Below are 6,499 nucleotides of genomic sequence, written 5' to 3'. Positions count from 1 at the left end.
CTTACCCTGGTGAGCAGTGTGCAAGAGGTTGCCGACCCCTGTCCTTGGGAGTGTGTGTGGGGGGGGAGGGGATACCAAAGAAGCTCACCACAGTAGCATTTAACTTCATCAAGGAGAAATACAAAAAATGAGGAAGCTATTTAAATGGTTATCAAAAACCACAGTAGCAAGAGTGACATGCCTGCAAGCTTTATAGAAACTTTTAAAAAACACCATAATAGAGGCTTAAATTAAATATATACCCAAAATTAAAAAAAAAAACTGAAAAGGAAACAAAACAAAAAAAATTGCCACCTTGGCTAACCAGATTAGAAGAAATGGTTAGAGAAGTTTTGTCCAAGGCAGGACGAGCAGGACGTCAAGAAAAAAGAAAAGGGCAACCAGAGCGGCGAAGCAAAACAACAACAACAACAACAACAACAAAACAGGGCACAAACTTTTGTTGCCACTTACTTGGCGGCTCGAGGCTGCCTCCTCTGGCCGCGCTGGCGAGCCTCTGGGCGGGCGGTGGCTGCACTCTGGCTAGCGGGACTCCCTGCCCTGCAGACATGCCCTGGGCAGCAGAGTACGCGCCCCGGATAGCAGGAGGAAGGGAGCGGGGGGGAAGAGAGAAGGGGGACGGCCAGGGCTTCCTTCAGCCGGGGCTCTCACCACTCGGACCCTCCCGCCACGCCGCCTGCTGGGAGGGCTCTGCACCACTCTCGCCTGCAGATGAAGTGAAAGTTGTCAGTCAGCGGGGAGAGAAGGATGCAGACTGCCAGACTTGCTGCAGACCTGGCACTGGCTGGGGCAGGCGGAGCACACATCCCGCTCCCAGCAGGGCGCTCCCCTCCTTCGTGCTGCCACCCCCTACAGTGGCGCATTGAAAGTCATCGGTCGGCAGGGAGGGAAGGACACAGGCTACGGGTTGGAGCCAGCTCTGGGGTGAGTACCCTGTGGGCGCTCAGGGGCTACAGGGAGAGTTGCTCCTGCTGGCCGCTGGGGCCTGGATCACAAACACCCAGTGCCCACCGGACTCACCCCACGCCTGCTGCAGCCGCCAGGGCCAGACTCGCCCCATGTTATAACCAAATTTGCGTTATCACGGGGTGAGTTATAGCGGGGTTCCACTGTACATTGGAAGCAGAAACCTATCAAACACTCAATGTGGCCCCTGGATAACTGAGGTGCTAAAGGAGCAATCCTGGCAATTACATGCTGGTAAGCCTAACTTTAGTAAAGAACAGAATTTTCAGACACATAGATTAACATGATTTGTTGGGAAAGAGACAACATGGCTTTTGTAAAAGGAAAATTACGTCTCACCAATTTATTAGAATTCTTTAGGGGGCAACAAACTTGGACAAGGGTGATCCACTGATCAGTGGATATAGTGTACTTGGACTTTCAGAAAGCCTTTGATGAGGTCTCTCACCAGAAGCTCATAAGCAAAGTAAGAAGACATGGGATAAGATTTATTAATTCCTTTATTATTATCCACCCTGTCCCATGCAGAATATTTGCCTGCACACAATCAAATTAGGCACCTATCTGGCCACTTGCATACATAAACACCTGACTTGTGCAGGCATTTGGGGTTAATTTGTTTGCATAAATTAAGCATACATACAAATATGTAAATGCAATAAATGCAACCAATTGGCCCTATCTATTTTTGAGAATCTGATCATACAGTAAATGCACAACAGTGAGCTCATTGCAAAGTTTACTTGCAAATAGGGGTGTGGATGAAATTTTATGGCTCCACAAAAAATGGCAGAATTATAATTATAGTTAAACATTTATGAAATAAATCAAAGACAAGAGATCATTCAACAAAGGCTCAAGTTAAAATCTGAACTCAAAATTACACTTTCAAGCCTTGCAGCACATACATTTTACAGGGGCAGAAAACTAAAACAAAATATGTTGAAAATATGCATCATATAAGAACAGATAAAACAATTAATTTGAACAGCAACATTTCAGGGTTGTTACAATATTATGTAACATATTAGAGAGGATAGAGAAGAAAAGATCAAACAATAATTCATAGCCCATCTGCTCCAAATATATCATAAATATAAAAACCTCCCATCAGATATTACCAATATGTGGCAGACAAAATAAAGGTACCAGCACTGTAGAAGTTCAGCTTACCTCATCAGTTTATACAACAGTTGCCTAGAGACTGGAGGCAAATGAATTTGACGCTGACATTTTAACATCAGGGAATGACAGCTGAACTTGTCTATACTTGGGAAGCTTTTATTTATCAATTATGGTCAGAATAGAAGAATACTTGGACAAATATACAGTTGTCAAAAACAGCTAACATAGTTTAATTTAATGAATCTGATTAACTTATTTGAAGAGGTAATAATGAGAGGTGACTGGGTCTAGACAGACACATAATCTACTTAGATTAGATTTCTAGAAACCTTTATAAACAGTACAGTACAGTATTAAAGCCTAGACTATTAGGTATAATGTTAATAATTCTAAATTGGTAAAATATTATCTTAGAAACTGGGGTCAGAGAGTAGTATTATATCAAACATTGTAGATTATGTAGGAAAGAATGGTAAGTGGGGTGCTACCTTTATCAGTGGTAAATCCAATGATTTTATACTATGACCCGGAGGAAGAAAAACTAACAAGGAATTTGCAGAAAACACTAAATTGGTTGGAGTAACCAATACTGAAGGGGATAGAGATTGATTTCCAAGAGACTAGGAAAAATAGGACACAAACTAAGTAGGAGTTCCTGCAGATTAACATGAAAAAAAGTAAAGTAGGTGTGCCTTAAATGGCAAAAGTCTACAAAACACTGATCAGAAAAATAAAAGGGGATAGGGTAAACGTAAAGCTTTTAGCCCAATGTCTGGCATCACTTAAAACAAATATGCTGCCTACTAGAACGGAAATTTAGGCACACACACAATTAGAAGTCACCATAAATACAGTTTTATAAGAAGAGCAGCAACGGGCAACAGTCCATGCATGCTAAGAGCTCTTGCATTGAGCTTCACTCACGTCAGGGCTGGAGTTCCCAGGTTACAACAGTATGCTACTCTTAGTGGAACACACCATTACAGACAGATTAAACACAAGGTTTGTTCAAAAAGGCTGTGAGACAAAACCCGAAGCTATTGTGAACACTTTGAATGTCAATGGAAAGATAAAAGGGTATTGGAATATGTGTGAAGATGGCAAAACTTGCATGAATAAAAGCAATAGAGTATGACAACAAAAAGAGATTATTAAATCTTGGGCTGTTAGGGATGTGATGGTTCTTCAATTTGATACAGATAAAAATTCTGGTATTTTACTGGTTTTTGTATTTCAGCAGTTATGGGGTGAGGGGAGAAAATGGACATGGATCAGTGGAGAAATGCCTGCCATCAAATCACACCTATCATTTCAGCTTTGCTTCCAAGAGCTGGATATGGTTCCAGTTGATCCTGAAATATTTCTCTCATACCTACCAAGTTTTGGAGACCTGGATTCATCAACTATCATGATCACTTCTACCACTGTTCAGATTCATACTAGTCTGTAGCCAGTTCTCTGCCTCCAAACAAAAAACTTAGCTCTATTGAATTCTGAGTTTGTATTAACTAAAAAGGTAACTAAGAAGAGACATTATTTTTCTGTATTAAGAGCTGAGAGATGTAAATGATGGATGTCACAAAACTGTTTGAGAAGATAAGAGGCTCAAACATAAGAGAATGTGAACTAAAAAATAACAAACTGATGTACTTCATGGGAGTTTAGAAGAAGGTCCTTTATAAAGAAGAAGAAGAATAGATGGTGCATACAAAAACATACTAGCTAAATATTGCCAGTGGGTAGCCTTTAAAGGAACATATGACCTCCATCCATCATGATTTTTTTGTTGGCAGTTAAATAGTAATAAAAGTTTTACATTTCATGTCAGCTCCTGCTTTATAGCTGCCATTGTTTTCTCTCTGGAAAGAGTTTCATGCCAGGCTGGTTTAACAAGGTAACAATATATTTGAAAGTCAACTTTGTAAAAAAAAATCGAAAGAAATAAAACACTTTTAATAAAATCTATTTTTGTAGGAAATAGCTAGAACTTGCATAACAATCCTAAAAATGGTAAACTAAGTAATGATTTTTTTTTTCTATTTAATAAAACTGCAAATTTGGTGGCCTTTAAGCCTGAAAACTATTTTGATGGATGAATGTTAAGACATTTTAATTATCTGTTTTTGGGACAGTGTCTCTTTGGTCTTTTCATCTTGATTCAATGTTTGCCACCATTGATGCATTTTTTTGATCTGTGTGCCATGTTTATCCAATCTGTACATGCTGTCACTGGTAGTGTTATCATTCCGGAAAGATGTGGTTTTATCTTGTTTTCTACTCCAGATTGAAATGTAAATGAACCTTCTACTTGTCTTCTATTCACACTTTCACTCTGTGCATATTTTATGCGCTAAAGACTTATCAGACTTATTTGCAAATTGGTAGCCCCCAGTGCCCACCTTGGATTTCATCTCAGGATTTGGTCTGTTGGCTAGGTCACGATAGTTGAAGCATGAGAGACTTGGGGATTGAATTTAAAAGAGAATCAAAGAGGTTAGAAGATGGGGTTTGGTTCAATAATATTATATAAATATTCATTTCCTTTTATTTTATCCCAGGTGAATACAACTGAGACCAGTTTTAATGATTTAACGTTGTCATCATTGTCTTCTTCAGTGCTCAGCTGAATGGTTGGCTGTAGTGATTGTTCGCCATTCGGTCCATTTCTGTGTGGCCACAACGGTTTGATAGGCCAAAAGTCAAACATTGGAACAGACTTGATCCATCCATGCAATAGGGGGTCTGCCTTTGGGCTGCCTCTGTTCCTCGGTTGGTAGAATTTTATCCCCGGAGAACGGCGCTCGTTGGAACATCTTGCAGTATTCTGGCAAAATGTTTGAAAAGCATAAAATGACAGCTGTGGACAATGGCCCCAGTAGATTGTAAACGTCTGTGTTACGAATGAAGTCGTTCCACTTTATGTCCTATATACAATGTCAGCATGTTGTGTAAAAAGCCTTCCACTTTGCCCAGTCTGAGCAGCATAGTGTCAATGTTTTGCAACTGTAACACAGTACAGAGAGGATACAGCTTGAATAGATCCTGAACTCAGATGTCATGTCAGGATTATGTTGATTCCAGATTTTTTGTAAACAACCCATGGCAGACCCTGCAATGCCAATCTGGTGAAGAACCTCCATATAAGAGTTGGAGGGCCTGGTGAGTATAGAACCCAAATAGCAAAAGCTGGAGACTGCTTTGACAGTTTCATTATTCAAAGAGATTGGAGTCGTGGGTGAACCTGATCCTAAGTTTTGTAACTTTGTCTTGACCACAAAACACGAAGCCAACCTTGTCTAATATAATTAAAGTAAAATGAGGGCTTTAACAATGCAGTAAAGTGTTTAATATTTATTCTATAGGACTTGGAGAGGTTTTTTTTTATTTTATTTGAAAATTTGTGACATTAGAAGATACTTTTGTTCTATTTATTTAAAGAGATCTCCTGGAGGGGGGGAGTATGCTACTGTGGCCTGATTTTGACATGTGCTGAAAAACAGCATGTAGTGTTCTTAAAGCAATACAATCTTGGGTTGCAGTGAAATGTCTTTCTTTAACTATTATATGAGCAACATAATGGATGAAACCTAATTTGGGGTCTGACTCAGAAAATCTGTAAACTCTATGTCTTCATATCTCGCTAGGGAACAATTCACATTGAAATCAGTTGACTAAAGTCTTTTCCCTTTGGGACATTTGTTCTAGTTAATGGCAGGTGGATGTCAAGTATTCTGGAGGGTCAGTTTGGATAAGTCACTAAAGGTTTGGATAATTACTGAAAATGGATCACAATTTAGCTGAACATTTAAGGACATCTCTCCTCCCTTCATGGCATCCCATCTCTCTCCCTTCCCCCCCCCCCTTCATTTTAATCCGTGCAGGTCCTCTTTCCTTCTTTTTGCTATCCCACGGTTCCTTTCCTTTCATCCTTAATGTACTTCCATTTCTCAGAGTGCAATCAGCTCTTCATCTAATTCCCACCTAGAGTTGGTTCACTGGGCCAACTTAACCATGAAGTGAGTGCATCTCTCCCAAAGTCTCTGGGTAATATTCAGAACTCATTCATAAAGAGTGGTATTATTTTGAAAAGAGTATATCTTGCACTGATAAGTTATTCAGGAAGTGTGCAAAATAAGTGTAACATCCATAATAAAGATGAGGAAGAGGTTGTATCAGGAAAAGCAGCTGCAGCCAACAGGAGGATGTAAGATAAAACAGGCTCTAGCAACTTTAACTTGTATTGCTCCATCCCCCACGTTTACGGGAACCAATTCATTCCTGAGGTGAATGGATGCCACTCCCATTGATTTTAACAGGAGTTATGCCTACTTATTTTGAATGCTTTGTTTATTCCTTAGAGAATACAAAAGTTGTTGAATTGCATTCATTTAGCTCCCTGATGAATAGG

The sequence above is a fragment of the Malaclemys terrapin genome, chromosome 2 (assembly GCF_027887155.1).
Source record: "Malaclemys terrapin pileata isolate rMalTer1 chromosome 2, rMalTer1.hap1, whole genome shotgun sequence".
Lineage (NCBI taxonomy): Eukaryota > Metazoa > Chordata > Testudines > Emydidae > Malaclemys > Malaclemys terrapin.
Note: the sequence above shows the minus strand (reverse complement) of the source record.